The sequence below is a fragment of the Bidens hawaiensis genome, unplaced genomic scaffold (assembly GCF_021521415.1).
Source record: "Bidens hawaiensis isolate Kalapana, Puna unplaced genomic scaffold, B.hawaiensis_p1.1 tig00006807_1, whole genome shotgun sequence".
Taxonomy (NCBI): Eukaryota; Viridiplantae; Streptophyta; class Magnoliopsida; order Asterales; family Asteraceae; genus Bidens; species Bidens hawaiensis.
Window position 1 is genome coordinate 542,079 of NW_027491465.1, and position 21,476 is coordinate 563,554.

Consider the following 21,476-nt stretch of genomic DNA (forward strand, 5'->3'; position numbering starts at 1 on the left):
TCGGCTCACTAAATAAACGTGTTTTTAACATTGCATCAAAAAAGGTAGAAATGGTGTGCAATATTGACATCACTAGCTACTCAGCACATCTACCTTGTTCAGGATCCGAAGGGCCTTTCAATTATGACAAACTATTTAGATCTTTTAATAATCCTTTCATGTTTGATACAGACGTAGAAGAAAGGTTTTATGATGAAGAAGAATCTGCAATCCCCATGTCTTAGAATGCAAAAACTCTTAAACGACAAACCTCTTGTGTGGGAAATGGAAATGATGATGATCTTCATAACCCTTTCCACTCAGATAAGTTCAGATGAAACTGATAATAATGTCGATGAAGACTTGGCTGTGGATCTGTTCTCAAACCTTAAAGTCCATAAAAATCACCCAACTGAAAGTATAATTGGCAATTTGAGTGAAGTGGTACAAACAAGAAGAATGTTGGGCCTAGTTTTGCATGGTTTGTACTTAGTCTATATTGAGTGGGCTTGGACTACGGGTTTAATGTGTAACCCGAGATATCTTAAGAGATCTCGGTGGGCTTTTGGTAAGTTTGGGCATAGGTGTTTGGATCCCAATATATAGTGCATGTATTGTATAGGGTTTGGTTGTTCATTCATTTGTGTTTTGGTCGTCTACGAGGTACTAGACGTGCGAGTATTGTAAGTGCTTAACCACCCGACGTATATTAATAATACGTGTGTTTTGAAGCAACCTGGTGTTATGTTCTTGTGTTTACTTTTGTTCTTGATTCACCAAGTGTTGGTATTCCGCACCAATACTTGCTTGTTGATATCATAATTGTAGTGATCCAGATTCGGGACTTACAATTGGTATCAGAGCCTTAGACCTTATTCAGGCTCGTTATTGTGATATCGATTCAAGAATTGTGTTTCTTGGTGGTGTTGCTGTTTTCCGGCAAAACTGTGACCGGAGAAGAAGAAGAAGAAGAAGAAGAAGAAGAAGAAGATAATTTTTGGGAAATATTTGATTTTGGCCTGGAAATAAATCAAAATCCCTTTATTCTCGGGAGTTCGTTACGTTTGAGATTGAGTCTGTTGATAATCAGGGTTCTCGGCTGAGATAATTGGTTGTTCTCGGCCAATTCTTGTGTTTGGTGGTGTTTGTTCTCGGCTACACTCAGTTCTCGGCCTGATTTTAGTCAAAAACATAGTTTTCAGTCAAAGCTCTGGGCTATCGGTCAAACTTGGTCAAACTTTTAGTTCTCGGTCATCATTTGGTCAACGTTAGCTACTTTCGGTCAGTGTTTGGGTTCTCGGTCAAAGCTTGGTCAGACATTGAGTTCTCAGTCAAGGTTTGATCAACTTGGTAGTTCTCGGTCAAACTCAGTCATACATTGAGTTTTCGGTCAAACTCGGTCAACCAGTGTGAATTTGTTCACAGCCTAGTTAACTGTTTGGGCTTGTTTGATTTAGACTTAAGTAATTTTTGGACCTAAAACAAATCAATTAATCCAACTAAGATGAATCAGTTAACCAATGGTAACAACTCAACCAATTCATCACTTCATCAAGAACTTGATTCCATCATGGGGACTGCCACTCGTATACCCCGTCTCTTATCTCATAAGGGATTCAGTGAATGGAAATTTCATTTTGAACATTATGCCAAGATGAAAGATTCCAAAATTTGGAAAAGTATTGTTAGGGGACCTCAAAGAATCACCTATCAAAAGGATAACTCTGATGAAGTTCTTGTGAAACCAGTTGCACAGTATGACGATGATGATTTTGCTAAAGTTTAGGAAGATGAGAAAGCTCTCTCCACTCTAACCATGGCACTCTCACCTGAGATTGCTCTTCAATTTAGAGAACTTCAATCTGCTAAAGAGCTATGGGAGGCACTGATCGAAGTATATGAGGGAAATGAAGATATGAAGATAAGTCGCCAAGATCTGCTGTGACAAAAGTTCAATATGTTTAATTATGTTTTGGGAGAAACGTTGGAATCCAAACTTCAAAGATTCATATCACTTGTGACTGAAATGAGATCAGCAGGTATTTATTTGCAAACTTTAGAAATAAACAACAAGCTAGTTAACTCATTGCCGAAGAGTTGGGACATGAATGTTGCGGTTATCAAAAAGACTAAGGATCTCAACAGAATGGGTATGAGTGAAATGATAGCCACTATTAAAGCATGTGATATGGATGATAAGCAGCGCGCAATAAATCATGCAAGCTCTTACAGTGCGGCTGGATACAACGTTGCCTCCAACAGTGCTCTTATTTCTCAAGATAGTTTCTCACTGTTCAAGGCTACTCAACAACCACCTCAGGGTAACTTCCAGATGTTCTCATCCACTCGAGGTCAATCATCATCATCCATCTCACCCAAACCAGCTCCAGTATTCTTCACCAAGTCTGGACAGTCTTCAAATGATACTGGAAAAACTACTCACACTCCCAGTCAGAACTTCAATCAGATCCCTACCATACCAAAGGAGACTCAAGAGAATATAGCTCTAATGGCGGGATTCATGAATTGTTATAATGAATTTTTGGCTGGAGACTTGGTTCAACCTGTGGTTACTGCTGAACTAGATCAGATCCATCTGATGATGTTGAAGAAATGGACATCTCGTGGCAAATCGAAATGGCATTATTTCGTGCGAAGAAGTTCACTAAGAGGACGGGTAGAAATAATTGGAACATGCCTAATAATCAAAAGGTGGGTTTTAACAAAGACACTCTTAGGTTCTACAACTGTCACGAGCCGGGTCATTTTGCTCGTGAATGTACTAACCCAGCGAATGATGGAAATACGGAAAGGGCATTGGTTCCAGTTGGGAATGCCAGAGTTGAGGCTGGAGGTAGTTGGGGTAATGGCGAAAGAGATATGGTTGCTCCACAGTTCTCTTGGGAAGGTCAGATGGTTGCGCTCAACATTGGAAATCAGACTGCAAACTTCGCCAATGTTGAAGACAGTGGAGAAGAAAACTTCACCCAGTGTAAGTATGGACTGGGTACCAAAAACTAACTAATCACGCGCCTTGTGCAGGACAGCTATGGAGGAATATCATCAGACCTTGGTATGTTGATAGTGGTTGTTCCAAGCACATGACATGGGACATTACCCAGCTACAAGACATTCAAACATTTAACGGTGGGTATGTGTCTTTTGCGGGAGGAGAGAAAGAAAAGATCACTCAGAAGGGTATTGTAAGTAACGGTGTTCTAAAGTTTGAAAATGTTAATTTTGTTCCAGAATTGAAGCACAGTCTTTTGAGCGTGTCACAAATTTGTGACAAAGATTTCTCAACTCATTTTATGTTGGGTTTCTATGGAATTTACAAACTTAGTTAACCGATTAACTAGTTATAATATATGCGGAAACGTGATAGACAAACTAAACATATGAACAACCTAGTTTATTCATTTCAAGATTACCAATAATCTATTTATTAGAAACCCGAAGCAAGGATCACATGATACGGGAACAACTAAACTATCAAAGCATATAAACACTTACAATCTTAACCCTTTAAGAGTTTGGTGGATGGTTGAAGAAGATGATGATATGAATGCAAGACTTTCAAAGGAAAACCCTCAAACGGAATATACCCCGAGCCTCCAACACGCACCGAGCTATGCTAGGGAGCTTGAACACGAAAAACCCGACACCCGAGCTCCTTCTTCTCTTTTGGCCGTAAGGTAGAGAGAAAGAAAGAAAGGAGTTGTGTTATGTCTTGGTCTTAGTTTTTGGTTCCTTGAAAGGTTGTATGTATATTGATCATTATGTATATCTCATCATCACATGCAATTCCAATCACATGGTGTTTGTACAAGTCCACACTCCACCCTTTTGCATGTTAATAATTTGACCAAGTTAGTGGGGTGTGGGGCCCACCCAAAACCGGCCCCAATATTGTTTTTTTTTTTTTTTTTTTTATTTTATACATTTTATACTTTATAAAATATATAAACACCCCATCTTTTATAAACCATTTTATAAAAGAATACATAGTTAAATAATCATTCCAATAATAATTATTTGAATAAATAAATTAACCAATTAATTATTTAATACTTTCAAGTAATTATTCAGAAACCCGTTTTTCTGAAAGTGTCGTGTTCTGTATTTGTCTTATAGATCTTATCTTAACAAATACATAATTGGTGTGTGTCTAACTCGTTATTGGGTATGACCCGACTTGGATCAAACATGACTAGCCACATTAACTTAATTATGTGTCTCGGGCATACGATATTCCAACAATCTCCCACTTGCACGAGACTCATAGGAAGTTAATGCTAATGGTGAATACCGCCTAACAACAGGTCACCATCCCTAGTGTGTTTGACTAAGTGCCATTCAATAACATCATCCCCTTCAAGTCCATACTTGATATGATATAGGTAAGTCTTCTCATTACATCCCTTTGTTGCTAGATGTCCTGTCAAATCGAAGAGACACAGATTGATCATTCTCTTATTGATTTAACTTAACAGGCCTTAGACATCTAAACTCTCAACACATAAGAGGAACAAATCCCATCTTGATTGCATACATCCTTGTTGACATCTCGTATGATATCTGAGCTCTTTCTTTTACGTCATCATGTTACCGAAAAACAAAGAAGAGAGTCAAGTTATCAGACTTGATGAAAAACCAGATCCAATATGCATCTCAGGTCAAAGGACACAATGATACTCGCCTTTACTCAAGGATTACTTATGATCAGTTGCACTAACTCCATGCAGTGATCCTCGAGAGCGGATCATGTCCAATATTTGTATCCCACAAATATCTATGAACCTTGGTGGCAAACCTATGCCTTATATTCATCACATGAGTATCAACCAATCCGGGTTCATAATAGTCTTACCTTCATACTTGTTCCCACAAGCATGATCGACTACGGACGTTTAGAACAACATAAGTCATTCATGGATTAAACATGCAAAAATAGAACATAACTCATTTAATAATTAAAACTTAATTAATTTCATGAGATACCCATTACATTCGTTCTTAAACAAACACTAAACACGGATTAAATCCACTCACTAGAATACCGAAGTCCTAATGCACAAACATGACCCTCATGCTTTGGCCTATCGAGGAGCTTCGTGAGTGGGTCCGCAATATTTTGATCGGTATGAACTTTATGAATACATATCTTTCTCTTTTCAACTTCATCCCTTATGTAGTTGAATCTGCGCTCAATGTGCCTCGTTTTCTGATGAGCACGAGGCTCCTTGATCTGTGCAATAGCACCCTCATTGTCACAGAATATCTCTAGGGGCTCCTGAATGGAAGAGATAATCCCTAGATCCATGATGAACTTTTTCATCCATGCAGCCTCTTGGGCTGCCATTGAAGCGGCGATGTACTCAGATTCTGTAGTGGATAACGCGACAACATCCTGCTTCGAACTCTTCCAAGAGACAGCGCCTCCATTCAAAATGAAGACATATCCCGACTGTGATCGAGAATCATCTCGGTCAGTTTGGAAACTCGCATCCACGTAACCCTTTACGACGAGTTCCTCCTCACCAGACCCATATATTAAAAACATATCCTTAGTCCTTCTAAGGTATTTTAATATATTCTTGACAGCCATCCAATGACTGTCACCTGGGTTGTGCTGGTATCTACTTGTTATGCTTAAAGCATACGAGACATCCGGTCTAGTGCACATCATTGCATACATGATAGATCCTATTGCCGAAGCATAAGGAACATGCTTCATCCTATCCTGCTCTTCCTTAGAGCTGGGACTTTGGGATGAGCTTAACATGGTTCCTCTAGGAATAGGTACCAAACCTTTCTTAGAGTTTTCCATACTTGGTATATCATTTCCAAATAAAAGTATATCATCGACATACAAAATAAGAAAAATGATTATACTCCCACTAGCCCATTTATACACACATGCCTCATCACCGTTTTGGACGAAACCAAACGCTTTGATTTCTTCATTAAAACGATGATTCCACATCCGTGATGCTTGTTTCAATCCGTAGATTGATTTCCTTAATTTACATACTTTATCAGGATTAGATGGATCGACAAAACCTTCAGGCTGAACCATATGGACATCTTCCTCAAGATATCCATTTAGAAAAGCGGTCTTGACATCCATTTGCCATATCTCATAATCAAAATGAGCTGTAATGGCAAATAATATCCTGATCGACTTAAGCATCGCGACCGGCGAGAAGGTTTCATCATAATCAATCCCTTGAGTTTGTGTGAAACCTTTTGCGACAAGTCGAGCTTTGTAAGTATCTAAATTTCCATGCATATCGGTCTTCCTTTTGAAGACCCACTTACATCCAACCAGTTTGGAGTTAAGTGGACGATCAACCAATTCCCAAACTTGGTTATCGTGCATGGATTGCATCTCGGCGCTCATGGCTTCAAGCCACTTGTCACAATCAGGTTGTGACATAGCATCTTTGTAGGAGATCGGTTCATCCGAATCAACCAAATAGCAATCATCCACAAGAAATCCATATCTCTTGGGAGGTTGACTATCCCTACTAGATCTGCGAGCAACGTGTGTATGATCAACCATTTGATCATCTTCAACATCCTCGTGTTGAAAGCTAGTATCGACCAACTGTGTATCATCCAGTGATTCTTGAACCTCTTCAAGTTCCACTCTCTTTTCACTAGGTCCTTCCATAAGGAACCTAGTTTCTAAGAAGTATCCTTTGCGTGAAACAAACACTCTTTGTTCACTAGGATCATAGAATATATATCCTATATCATCCTTTGGGTATCCTATGAAGACACACCTGATGGATCGAGTCTCAAGCTTATTTGGGGTGTCACGTTTAACATAAACTATGCATCCCCATACCCTTAAATATGAAAAGGATGGAACCTTTCCATGCCACACTTCATAGGGTATTCGATCCACCTTTTTGGTCGGGGCCATATTCAAAATACGAGCCGCTGTGAGTAGCGCATATCCCCAAAATGATGGCGGTAGTGAGCTTCGTGCCATCATTGATCGAACCATGTCCAACAGTGTTCGATTCCTCCTCTCGGATACTCCGTTATGTTGAGGAGTTCCAGGAGGAGTGAGCTGTGAAATAATTCCACAATCTCTAAGATGACTTTGAAAAACATCACTTAGGTATTCGCCTCCTCTATCGGAGCGGAGTACCTTGATTGTTCGGTTGAGCTGATTTTGTACTTCATTTTGAAATTCTTTGAACATTTCAAAGGCTTCATGTTTGTGTTTCATTAGATAAACATACCCATATCGACTAAAATCGTCGGTAAAGGTAATGAAGTACCTTTCACTATTCCTACTAGTTGGCTTGAAAGGTCCGCATACATCCGTATGTATGATACCTAACAAATCCTTAGCCCTTTCATTTGTACCTTTGAAAGGCTCTTTGGTCATCTTGCCTTGAATACAAGATTCACACTCATCAAACGAACCTAACTCGTTTGTTTTCAAAAGACCTTTCTTTTGGAGAGTATTTATACGATTCTTGTTTATGTGTCCAAGGCGACAATGCCAAATGTAGGAATCACTCAAACCCTTTTTGAGTCTTTTAGTAGAAGTTTGATATAATGAGCTATTTGAGGTATTATCATGAACCGATTCATAAATACCGTTGTTTGGTACAGCTTTAAAATAAAAGATACCATTAGATGACACATGCATTTCCGATCCTACAAATTTAAAGTCAAAGTTACATTGTCTAAGAAGGTGCACAGAAATAATGTTCCTAGTCAAACTAGGAGCATACAAAACATTTTTTAAAACAACTTCCAAACCACTTGGAAGTGATAAAGTGAAGTCTCCTCTAGCGACCACGTGTACTCTTGCACCGTTGCCCATGAAAAGATTCACTTCGCCCTTCTTTAAGTCTTCATTCCTTTTGAACCCCTGCAACCAATTGCAAATATGAGTTCCACATCCGGTATCCAATACCCATGTGTTAGAAGAAATAAGATTTAGCTCAATATTAATCATAAAGACATTACCCGAGGTATGCGCCGCATTCCTCTTGTCTTTTAGCTCTTTTAGGTAGACCGGGCAATTGCGTTTCCAGTGTCCGGTCTCCCCACAACCAAAACAAGGATCATCCTTATGACCCCTTGGTTCCACAACCTTTTGTTTCTTTGCCATAACCGGTGATTTGCCCTTACCCTTAAGATGCATAGGGGGACCCTTCCTTTTAGCTACCTTAGCCTTAAGATTGGGTTGAGATCGATTCTTGGATCTACCTTCATTGATTGCAAACACGGGTAAAACCCTTTTGCCCATGCTCGCCTCGGCTGTTTTAAGCATTGAGTGAAGTTCTCCAATGGTTTTGTCCCACCCGTTCATGTTATAATTTAACACGAAAGTGTCGAACCTTTTCGACAAAGAGTTAAGGATCAAATCCGTTGCTAACTCATTTGAGATGGGACAATTGAGCTTAGTGAGCCGATCAATATAACTTTTCATCTTAAGTACATAAGATGAAACTGGTTGACTATCATCCATTCTACATGCATGTAAGGCTCGAACCGTTTCGAACCTTTCCACTCTCGATTGCTTAAGGAACATTTCCTTAAGTTGAGTAATCATGTCGTACGCATTATGGTTTTCGAAATCCTTTTGGATTTCGGGAACCATAGTCGCCAACATGAGGCATGATACTTGAATGGAATCTTCCGTGAGTTTGACCCAATTCATGTATTCGACCTCAGTTCCCTCTTCCGGTTCTTCGGGGATAGGTGTTTCCAAAACATGATATAATTTTTCTTGTTTTAGAACAATCCTTAAATTTCGGAACCAATCCGAAAAGTTATTGTGGTTAAGACGGTCTTTAGCAAGAATAGATCGGAGAGATACGTTTTGGACGTTAGGGATAATGTTGTCGTCGACGTGTGTGGCCATCTGCAGAATTTTAAATAAGTTCATTTTAGTGTTTTAGCCTTTTAATTATTAATACCCTTTTATATATACCAAATATAATTAATAATTAAAATCTAGAATCCAACGATAAACCCGACTCCGGTTAGGTGACCTTTTTCCCTTTGTCGGTTTATCAAGGTAGTTATTCATAACAATTGCAAACCCTTTTGCAATTTCTAGAATTTATGGGACCGGTTCGAAATCATATTTCGTGTTGGCATGTTTATCCCATCAACACCCATTAGACCCCATGTTTGGGTGACCCTCTTCACATGGTTCTAATTTAAGTCGTCCTACTTGTATCAACTTGTAATATTAACATACAAACGGTTAGGTGACCTTTTTCCCATTTATATGCCAATATTACCTTAACATATTAATTTACTCTTACGCGGTTAGGTGACCTTTTTCCCACTAAGAGCTTACTAATATGTTAAGCGTTATACAAAAGGATGGTGTTTAACTTATTATCCTTAATTTTAAAAGGGATTTTTAGTTTTAATAATTCTAGTTGTAAAACTTTAAATCATGTTCTAACATGCATTTAGTAACACGATATTTTGAAACCATTTTTCAAAATTCTAATTTATAATAAAGCCATTTTATTATGGGCGTGAGACGGCTAGTTAATAAATCCATTTTATTAAACTATGTGTCACGTAATTACCGATAATTATTAGAACCCATTTTATGCTTTGTTAATTAATTCTATGTGACGAAGTTGATATCCTAATATCTAACAATCACACAATCAAACAATCAATTAACAAGCATACACAATTATACTAGACACGAGCCACTAAATTAGACCACACTTGTTAGCCGAAACAAGTGTGTGTCTTAGGTCCAATCCTAAGGGACACATGACACATGGATGTTGTAGCTCCCACTCGATCCCGCATCCAAATGCTTCGAGCATCTTCTTCAACCCCGTTGTGATCCATTGGGCTTGAACTTGGGCCTTAGCTTCCATAAGCTTCCATTTGGGCTCAATTGGTGGGCTTAGGTCCTTTTGGGTTTGAATCCCTTTAATGGGCTTGTGAGACCCATTATCACCATACCCGGCCCAATTAGGCCCAAACTTCCAATTTTGCAATCTTCTTTATTTTACAAAATAAATGTCCTAATACATTTTTCTATAAAATAAAGATAATACAAATAACCTATTTATTACATACCCATATGAATAAATAATTACAAAATTACAAAATTGCCCCTAATTAATTATTACAAACCGAAACTTGAATAATTAATTACAATCACAACATCAACCACAAACAAACATCCACTTGGTCTACGGCTCGGTCTAGTACTAACAAACATAACCCGATATGTCATAGGAACCCGTTCCAAAACCCCTTGCCTTTATCGGGCCTAGCCCAACCCATTTGGGCTCGACCCAATAACAAGATTATGGGCCTCGGCCCAATTAAAAAACTGCTTGGGCTCGGCCCAAACAAAATTACATGGGCTCGGCCCAAATGACTTACATGGGCTCGGCCCAAATAAAACTTATGGGCCCGGCCCAATAACAAAAATGGGCTTCGGCCCAATTTTCACCCGAAATGGGCTTCGGCCCATTAGCCCGGTTTTTATATTTTTTTTTTTTTTTTTTTTTTTTTTTTGAACTTAGCCAAAAACGATAGCAAGATTAAATACAAAAATATCATGCATGTTAATTTTTGTATAAAATCTTTCAAGGGGAAAATAAAAACCGAGAACCCGAAGCTTAGTATCCCGTATCCCGGCTCTTGATGCCATTTGTTGGGTTTCTATGGAATTTACAAACTTAGTTAACCGATTAACTAGTTATAATATATGCGGAAACGTGATAGACAAACTAAACATATGAACAACCTAGTTTATTCATTTCAAGATTACCAATAATCTATTTATTAGAAACCCGAAGCAAGGATCACATGATACGGGAACAACTAAACTATCAAAGCATATAAACACTTACAATCTTAACCCTTTAAGAGTTTGGTGGATGGTTGAAGAAGATGATGATATGAATGCAAGACTTTCAAAGGAAAACCCTCAAACGGAATATACCCCGAGCCTCCAACACGCACCGAGCTATGCTAGGGAGCTTGAACACGAAAAACCCGACACCCGAGCTCCTTCTTCTCTTTTGGCCGTAAGGTAGAGAGAAAGAAAGAAAGGAGTTGTGTTATGTCTTGGTCTTAGTTTTTGGTTCCTTGAAAGGTTGTATGTATATTGATCATTATGTATATCTCATCATCACATGCAATTCCAATCACATGGTGTTTGTACAAGTCCACACTCCACCCTTTTGCATGTTAATAATTTGACCAAGTTAGTGGGGTGTGGGGCCCACCCAAAACCGGCCCCAATATTGTTTTTTTTTTTTTTTTTTTTATTTTATACATTTTATACTTTATAAAATATATAAACACCCCATCTTTTATAAACCATTTTATAAAAGAATACATAGTTAAATAATCATTCCAATAATAATTATTTGAATAAATAAATTAACCAATTAATTATTTAATACTTTCAAGTAATTATTCAGAAACCCGTTTTTCTGAAAGTGTCGTGTTCTGTATTTGTCTTATAGATCTTATCTTAACAAATACATAATTGGTGTGTGTCTAACTCGTTATTGGGTATGACCCGACTTGGATCAAACATGACTAGCCACATTAACTTAATTATGTGTCTCGGGCATACGATATTCCAACATTTTACTAAAAAGGAGTGTTTGATTCTGAAACCTGGTATAATCATACCAGAAGACTGGATTCTTGTTCGATCACAACGAAAAGATAATTCTTATGTGATCGACATGAATAAAAATGTTCCTGATGAAATAACTTGTTTGTTTTCAAAAGTGTCAGAACATAATGCCATACTATGGCATCGTCTTCTTGGTCATGCAAATTCTAAAAACTTTAATCGTCTTGCTAAAATAATTTGGTACGTGGACTACCCATTAAGGATTTTATAACTATTGAAAAATGTGTGGTTTGTGCTTTGGGTAAACATCATCGAAAATCTCACAAGCCGAAGTTGATTAATACCATTTCATCAATTTTTCAGTTACTTCATATGGACCTTGGGCCTGTTCATGTCTTGAGTTTATCTCATAGCTCTTATTGTCTTGTTCTTACTGATGACTACTCACGCTTTACTTGAGTGTTTTTCTTGTCAAATAAGAGTGAAATTACAGATTTAATCAAGAAGTTTGTTGTGCTCATGGAGAATCAACTGAACCTAAAGCTGAAGGGAATTCGTTGTGATAATGGAACGGAATTCAAGAATGCAACATTGAATCATTTCTGTTCAGAAAAGGGGTACATCGTCAGTATAGCGCCCCACGGACGCCTCAACAAAATGGTGTGGCTGAAAGAAGAAACAGAACTCTTATCGAAGCAGCAAGAACAATGTTGTGTGACTCTAAACTACCACTATTCTTCTGGGCAGAAGCTATTAATACAGCCTGTTATGTTCAGAATCGGGTGATAATCAACAAATCCAAGACGAGAACCCCATATGATATTGTTTATGGTCATAAACCCACTGTTGCACATCTCAGAGCTTTTGGGTGTCCGTGCACTCTACTAAATCTCGAAACTACTCCAAAATTTGGAGCCTCAGCCGATGAGTGTTACTTTGTTGGGTATGCGGGAAATACAGCTTACAGGGTCTACAACAAGTCAACCAAGCAGATTCTAGAGTACTATGAGGTTCGTTGGCTGGAAGAAAATGAGACTGATACTCGTGTCTGTCCGGACTAGTTATTTGATTACACTGAACTCTTCAAACCATTCAATGTGTTTCCAGTCGTCCACACAGAACCTTTAGTTGGTCCTACAGTGGAAACTGCAAAAGATGACTCACAGACAGTGTCTCACATCTCTCCATTTCTGGATGATGATGTCACTGAAATTAATGACTCGCCCACAACCAACACTCAGCCAAAGGAATCTCCTGAAACCGACAGCTCACCGAACTCGTCTGAAGATGCTGCTAATGTTGAGGGGGGAGTTCTATTCGTCAGATCTTCGGGAGCACACTGTTTCCCGATGACATTCCAAATGAATATGTCGCCAGCACCTCGTACTCTCACATTACGGCGACATCTGGATGGAAGAATCCTCTTGTTGATGATATTGAGAACCTGTCAAATTTACAATCTATCGGTGATATTTCTGATCAGTTAATTCCATCAAGAATTCAGAAAAATCATCCAATTGAAAACGTCATAGGTCCTCTTGAAACCGGCGTGTCCACCAGAAGTCAGACTGGACACATAAATAACTATCTGCTCTCTTGTTTCATTTCTCAAATTGAGCCAAAGATGGTAGAAATGGCACTTCATGAACCCAGTTGGGTTGATGCTATGCACGAAGAGTTGAATCAGTTTGATAAGTTGAAGGTCTGGAGATTGGTTGAGCTGCCAGAAGGAAAGAAAGCTCTTGATACAAGATGGGTTTTCCAAAATAAGCAAGACGACACCGGGGTTATTGTTAGAAATAAGGCATGGTTGGTAGTTCGTGGTTTTCGTCAGGTTGAGGGATTAGATTACACTGAAGTCTATGCCCCAGTGGCCAGACTTGAGGCTATTGGGATTTTTCTGGCCTACGCATCATTCATGGGGTTCACAGTGTATCAGATGGATGTCAAGACTGCTTTTCTGTATGGGGAAGTCAAAGAAGAGATCTACGTGGATAGGCCACCGGGTTTTGTTGATTCTAAGAAACCAAATCACGTCTACAAGCTAGACAAAGCATTATACAGGTTACATCAGGCTCCTCGAGCGTGGTATGCTACATTGACCGCGCATCTTGTTGATCATGGCTATAAGCGTGGAACCGTCAACCAAACCTTGTTCCAGAAAACTGTCAGAAAAGATTTGATTCTGGTCCAGATCTATGTCGATGTGTCATTTTTGGATCCACCGGCGCTGAGTTGTGCACAGAATTTGAAGGTGTAATGAAGAAGAGATTTGAGATGAGTTCATTTGGTGAAATGACAACGTTTCTGGGGCTACATGTTCGCTAAAGCTCGGCAGAAATTTTACTACATCAAGGGAAGTATGTTGAGGATATGCTGACAAAGTTAGAACTTCAAGATTCCAAGAGTGCCAACACTCCCATTGCAGAAAGGCCTTTACTGTCATCTGATCGATGATCGGGTCTCTAATGTACCTCACAGCCAGTCGTCCTGACATCATGTTTGCAGTTTGTCAATGTGCTCGTTTCTAGGCTAATCCTAAACTCTCTCATTTAATTGCTGTTAAACGTATTTTTAGATATCTGAAAGGACAACCGAAGTTAGGTCTTTGGTATCCCAAACAATCAAATTTGATCTTTATGCTTTTGCTTATAGCAATTATGGTGGAGATGACATTGACAGGAAATCTACATCAGCTGGATGCCAGTTCTTAGGAGATCGTCTAATTTCATGGCAGTGTAAGAAACAACAGAAGGTGTCCACCTCAACTGCCGAAGTAGAGTATGTTGCCACATCAGCTTGTTGTTCTCAGGTTATCTGGATGCAAAACCAACTACTGGATTACGGTTTGGAATTTCTTGACACACCTATTTTTTGTGATAATGATGCGTCCATTACAATTGTGAAAAATCCAGTTCAACACTCTAAAACCAAGCACATCGATATTAAAATTCATTTTATTCGTGACTGTTTCGATCGAAAATTGATTCACATTGAACAAGTCCACACTGATAATAATGTGGCGGACTTATTTACAAAAACGGTCGAAACAGCAAAATTTAATGTGCTTGTGGGTTTTCTTAAAATGCTTTGTTTCGAGGATTGAGTCTTTTTGGGTATAAATTTGTACATATTTGCTTATTTTTGCACAAATTTAGGGGGAGAAAAATCAAAAAGGTCAAAAATAGTGTGTGTGCGTTGAAAAAATCAAAAAGGTCAAAAATAGTGTGTGTGCGTTGCTTTTATTAACAAGAAAAGTCAAAAAGTCAAAAATAGTGTGTGTGCGTTGTTTTTATTATTAAGAAAATTAATTAAAAATTCAAAAATTGTGTGTTATTTTTCGGATTCATTCTCGCTTAAAATTATGTCGGTTGCTCAAGTTTGAAGGACATACTCTTGTATATGGTTGGTCCGGTGTTCTACTTGTAGTTCACAAGATAGCCATTTACCCAACGACTAAAAGCACCCGGGGCGATTATGATGAGTTTTGTGTTTTGTGTTCTTTCACTTAAAACTATTTCGATAACTCTGAGCTGGAAGGACATGTATCTTCATACATGTTTGGTCCGGTTAACCACTTGTGGTCATACAGGATAGCCATTTACCTAAATGCTTAAAAGTGACCAGGGTGACTGAAAACTTAACACGTGTGTTTTATGTAGCTCCACGGGAAATGATATTACTATTCAGTTAATAGCTTTTTAGAAGCTTCAGTTTTTTTAAATGAAAATTGATCCAACCTTTGGAAAGTGATAATAAATTGTTTTTGTGTGCCTAAAGGGTGAAGTTATTAAGCTTAAAAGGCTCTAGAACAGTCATTGATTTGTATGGTAGCTTCTCATGATGCGTAAAAGTTGAAGTGATATAAACTAAACTTGCTAAACTTACTATGGAGAGTCATTTTGAAGAAATGTGCATGTCTTCACGTACATCTCTCCGAAGGATAGGCAGAAAAGTAATTACCCAGTCATACACGAGCCCGTTAGTGTCTTGATCACCAAAAATATTGTGTTGTTAAGTTATTATTATTATTAAAAAGTTAAAAAAAAAAAACAAAAAATACAAAAGAGTTTATTTTATCCTATTAAAATTGTTTTAAAAGCTTAAAGGGTCAAACTAGAACTACAGAGACGGGGGCACACAAGTAAGTCATGTCATGTCTCGAATGAAAGGCTTGTCAGTTCACTGGCTTGTAAGTCCAACGTTTAACCTTAAAGCTTAAATTTTGGTATATATATATATATATAATACTTTTGATCAAGCAGTAGGGGGTTGGAGTCAAATTGGGGTGATCGGGGAAAGCCAAATACGCGTTGAGAAGAGATAGGAGACGTCACAGGTCCATAAGCGATGTCCATCTATGCTTTATGACTAACTGAACCTAATCAATATCACCGATGCAATGAAAATCATGCTAAGTTTGTTATACCTGCTATCAACCTGTCTTTTTATGTCATAATAACGCTGAACATGAATCCTAGTGACAGCCTCTTAAACGATATGATTCCATGTTCGGATTTTTCATAAAAGGGCGGCGTTTTTACAGAAACTGAAATTTGATCCTGATCTTATAAAATTCAAGGGAGTTCTTTTGTACGTTAATATGTATATTCCTGTTATTTAATTCATTTGGTACGACATTTTATTTTATTTTATCTGTTCTGTTTGTTTTATCTCGAATCTATTCTCCTAGAAACGTTTGTTTAAACTGAGCTTAGTTTCATATGGGTTTTGAAAGTTTTTGGGCCGTTTGTCTGTTTGGGTCATATTATGTTTGGACGGATTGTTTGAGCCCATTAAGGGTTTTCGGCCCTTGATGGTTAGGGTATAAATATTACCCCTAATCTATTACCATCTATTTTTAAACTAACAAAAACTTTTCATCTCTCAGTTCTCTCTGATAAACTGAAAGCACTCTTGCATATTTTGATTGATCTAGTTCACTCGTTGATACTAATCGATTATCTCACAGGTATTTCTCCATCGCAGCATTGCATCTATCGACTGAACAAAGTCACTTTCGAAATGGACTGGGAAGGAATGCGAATAGGTATTTCAAAAAGGCTCAAGATAATTGGTGTTTCGGTGGGTTCTTGAAGGCATTGATATTTGTGTGACCAGATTTTGAGGACTATAAAGGGTCGTAGATCATTAGTATAAATGACTAAGAACCTAAATTGGTTGTTTAAAGTATTATGTTGGATATTAGTGTTTTTGTTGCAGGTTTTATGGAGGTTTAATGGAGATCTCGGTGGGTTGAAGAAGACTGCACAATTTCCAAGGAGGAACCCAAGGGGTTCTCTGTCCACAGCTGTCAAGGAGTTCTAAGTTGACTTTCGTTGACCGAGAACCCCTTGCCTTGACCGAGAACTCCCGTTCTCGGTTAAATTTGACCAAAAACATCCGTTCTCGGTTGACCTTAGCTGACTTTCATTGACTTTCGTTGAACGAAAACTCTGATGTTGACCGAGAACTCAACTCGTTGACCGAGATCTCTCCAGTTGTGCCTAAAGCTCACTAATTGGGCTTGACCAATACTGTTATTATTTTTAATGGGCCATATGTTAATTTTGGGCTAATTCTTAAATCTTAAAGCCCAAATCAACTAATGATTTTATTTTTACTAACTTGATTCGTTTGGTGCAGTAATGGCTGATCAGACTCCATTAAAGTTTGTTGATACGCACAATATTGCTGTAAACCTATATGATCCACCACTGGCCACAAAGAATTCAAGTCTATGATTTTCGGTCTCAAAACTTGCAAGATTTCTCACGTACTACGAGAAAATCCTGTTATATGCAAGAAGATGATCATGGAGTTTTAGAACAATGCCTCAATCAACCAACGAGGGCAAGATGGAGTCGTGTCTATAGACTCCAAAGTTCAAAAAAAGCCAGTTAGTATCACCGAGGCTATCATTAGAGGGGTGTTGCTGTTTGGTGATCAACCGGATTACCCGACTGAGTATTCCACTACTGATGTTACTGAGATCCTCACCAGAATGGGTTGCGAGGGCACTTATCCTTCGGCAATCAAGAAGTTATTTCACCCGTATTGGAGATTCTTAATTCACACGTTTTTCACTTGCGTGTCGGGTAGGAAAGGGGGCTCTGATGAGATAAGTCATATCCAGATATCTGCTGTCACTACTCTGATCATGGATTGGAATTACAATTATTCCAAGTTTGTTTTCAACGAAATGATGAGCAATATGAACGGGAAGAATAAAGAGATGTTCCTTATGTATCTAAGATTCTTGCAAATGATCTTCGATTCTCACTACACCGATCTCGTCAAGTCTTTTGATACTTTGGATATGAAGTCAATGGGACCCAATACCTTTGGGGTAATGAAACAGTCGAGAAAAGGATCCAAGATTGTATATAAGGGCCTCAATGCTTTGGTAAAATTCGGACGATTTGCTGAAACAGCGGTTGAACCAATTGTAGCTCAGGTTGCTGATGAGCATGTGGCACCAGCTCAACCACGTATTGCAACCTTTGAGATCTCTGACGATGAAAACAAAGAGTTAGAACATTTTGAAAGAATTGGAAGATTTTGAAAGACTTAAAGAACAACTTCAGTCAACTGCTTTGAAGCCTCCTCAGACAGCAGCTGAAAACATTGATAAAGATATTATTGAAGATCCAGCCGCCAAACTCGCTCCACGCAAACGAAGAAAGAAAGATCTGAGGCCTGGCGTGCTTGATAGTGAACATGAAACAACTACAGCACCAGCATCAATTGAAACCACCAGCCCACAACAACACATTCTCCAACCTAAGTCACATGCTCCAGAGACTCATGTTGAACCAAGTCCATCCACTGCTGAGCAACTGATTCAAGATCAGGTTTTTGATGACTTTGCTCGTGATTTTGATTTTGAATCAGACATTCCACACACTGATGAGGCCAACATGCCATTTAATACTGCTCCCCCCCAGCTCATCTGGCACAGAAAATCAAGGTCAGTCAAGTTCGAATGTTACGGATAAGATTGTTGAGATTCTTGCCATGCAAGAAAAATTTATGCAAAACAAGGGCAAGGGCATTGTGTTAGAAGATTCTCCGGTTGATGTGCAAGCTCTCCAACGTCGAGTTTTTGAGCTCGAACAAGATTATGTTGTTAAAGATGTCTGTATTCAAGAGCTGGAAGCAGGAAACCCTGATAAAGATACCGAGATTAAAGAACTACAGTCCAACATGGGAAAATTTACGGCTTTGTATCTTAATCTCCAACAAAAACTGTTTCAGAAGTTTGGAGATGATTTTAAAGGCAGTGATGATGTAGCCTCTAAAATGCCCAACGTTGATCAAGGTGGCAGCTCTACTGCTCGCCCTGTAGAGAACATTGACGAGTCTGAGACACTGAAACAATATATGGACGCACCACCAATCTCCAAAGAAAAGTCCGATAGAATTTAGAAAAGGTTGTTGGTAATGAAGAACTCAAATCAAAATGTCCAATCATCATATCATCCAGACAGATTCAGTGTCACTTTCCCAAAAGGCTTCTCAGAGAAATATGGTGATCGTTCGGGAGTTGTGTCATGGGGCTTCGATGCTGAAAAGAACATGTGGTGGGTTAAGAGGATGACCGGGACCACCGAGTATTACAAGAAGATGAAAGATTTCGGTTTTTGGACTAAAGTATATCTAAGTGACTTGAAAATTCTCCTTTTACCAACCCAACCAAGGATAAGCGTGGTACAGATTTTTGGAACTTTTTGAGAAGTCAAGTTGATAGAGGCTTTCCTAATATAACAACTGCTGAATCCTTTTTGAAGAAAGCTGAGGGGGTCAAGGATCCAAGGACAGGGAAGACAACGGTCAACATTATGTGGCCTGCTACTAACAAGGCCACTCACATTCCTGTACCTGATGTAATTCTAGATGGCACCTTAGAAAACATGAAGTTCTGGATGTATGACAGTGTAACTGCCACCGTGGTTGTCAAATTACAAGATGGTAAAGGGCAGTATAGATATGTTGAGCCAAGAGATTTGTTGAAGTTTGGAGAAAGGGATATTAAGACTCTCAGAACGTTTCAGATAGTCGCTGATCCAATTTTTGAAGTGGCTGCTAAGGAATACACGAGTATGGTTGTGTCTATTATCAGATGCAAGTTTTGGGCCAGTGAATTAAAAGATGTCGACATCGATTACATGGAGCATGATTAAAGACCAAGCTAAAAACCAAGGGGGGGATTGTTGGGCCTAGTTTTATATGGTTTGTTCTTAGTCTATATTGAGTGGGCTTGGGCTACGGGTTTAATGTGTAAGCCGAGATCTCTTAAGAGATCTTAAGAGATCTCGGTGGGCTTTTGTTCAGTTTGGGCTTAGGTTTTTGGTTCCCTATATATAGTGCATGTATTGTATAGGGTTTGGTTGTTCATCCATTTGTGTTTTGGCCGTCTACGAGTTACTAGACGTGCGAGTATAGTAAGTTCTAAGCACCCGACATATATTAATAATACGTGTGTTTTAAAGCAGTCCCGGTGTTACGTTCTTGTGTTTACTTGTGTTCTTGATTCACCAAGTGTTGGTATTCCGCACCAATACTTGCTTGTTGAAATCATAATTGTAGTGATCCAGATTCGGGACTTACAAAGAAGCATAACAGAGAATGTGTATGTTAAGATTCAAGAGACTGGTATACTTGATGAATGTCTTTACTCATGTTTTATCAGTCAAGTAGAACATAAAAACTATCATATGGCCCTGAAAGAGAGCTCTTGGGTTGAATTAATGCAAGAAGAGTTGGCTCAATTCAAGAAGATGGACGTGTGGACATTGATGGAAAATCCAAATAATGTGCATGGCATAGGAACAAAGTGGGTGTTCAAATGAAAAAAGGATAACAAAGGAGTGGTGATAAGAAATATAGCATGTTTAATAGTCAAAGTTTTTAACCAACAGCAGGGGATGGACTACAAGGAGGTTTTAGCTCCAGTTGCGAGATTGGAGGCAATCAGACTATTCCTAGCCTATGCAGCGTGTAAGAATTTCAAGGTTTTTCAGCTAGATGTGAAGAGTGTGTTCCTCAATGGAGAAGCTGATGAGTTAGTTTATGTGGAGCAACCACCGAGGTTTACTGATCCTAACTATCCAAACCATGTGTATCGGTTGAGTAAAACATTATACGGATTACATCAAGCACCTCAGGCATGGTATGTAACTCTATCAAAGTATCTTCAAGAAAATGGACTTGTACGAGGAAAGATAGGCAGCACCATGTTCATAAAATGGAAAAAGAGAGACTTTTTGTTGGTCCATGTTTATATGGATGACATTATCTTCAGAGAATCAAATATAGAGATGTGTAAGGATTTTGAGCAGGTCATGCTGAAGAAATTTAAATGAGCGCAGTGGGAGAGTTGACATTTATTTAGGGTTGCAAGTTGATCAAAAGGGGAATGGAATGTTCACTCACCAGCCCAAGTATGTTCATGATACGCTTGAAAAAATCAACATGACGAAAAGTGCATCCTACGACACTCTGGTTTGTGTCAATCATAAGCTAGGACCTGATGCAGACAGTACAAATGATGTGGATCCAACCTTGTACCGGTCAATAATATGTTCTTTAATTTATTTAACTGTTTCTAGACCTGACATTAAGTTTGCAGTTTGTTTGTGTGCTCGTTATCAGGCTAATCCAAAGGAGTCACACTTGAAGGCAGTCAATAGAATCTTACAGTATGTGAAGGGAAAGATGAAGCTAGGATTATGGTATCTAAAAGAAGGTGATTTGTATCTGGTGGCATACACAGACTCTGATTATGGAGGTTGTAATCAGAATGGGAAATCTACAATGGGAGGTTGTTAGTTTCTGGGAGGAAGGCTAGTGTCATGACAGTGCAAGAAGCTGACCTATG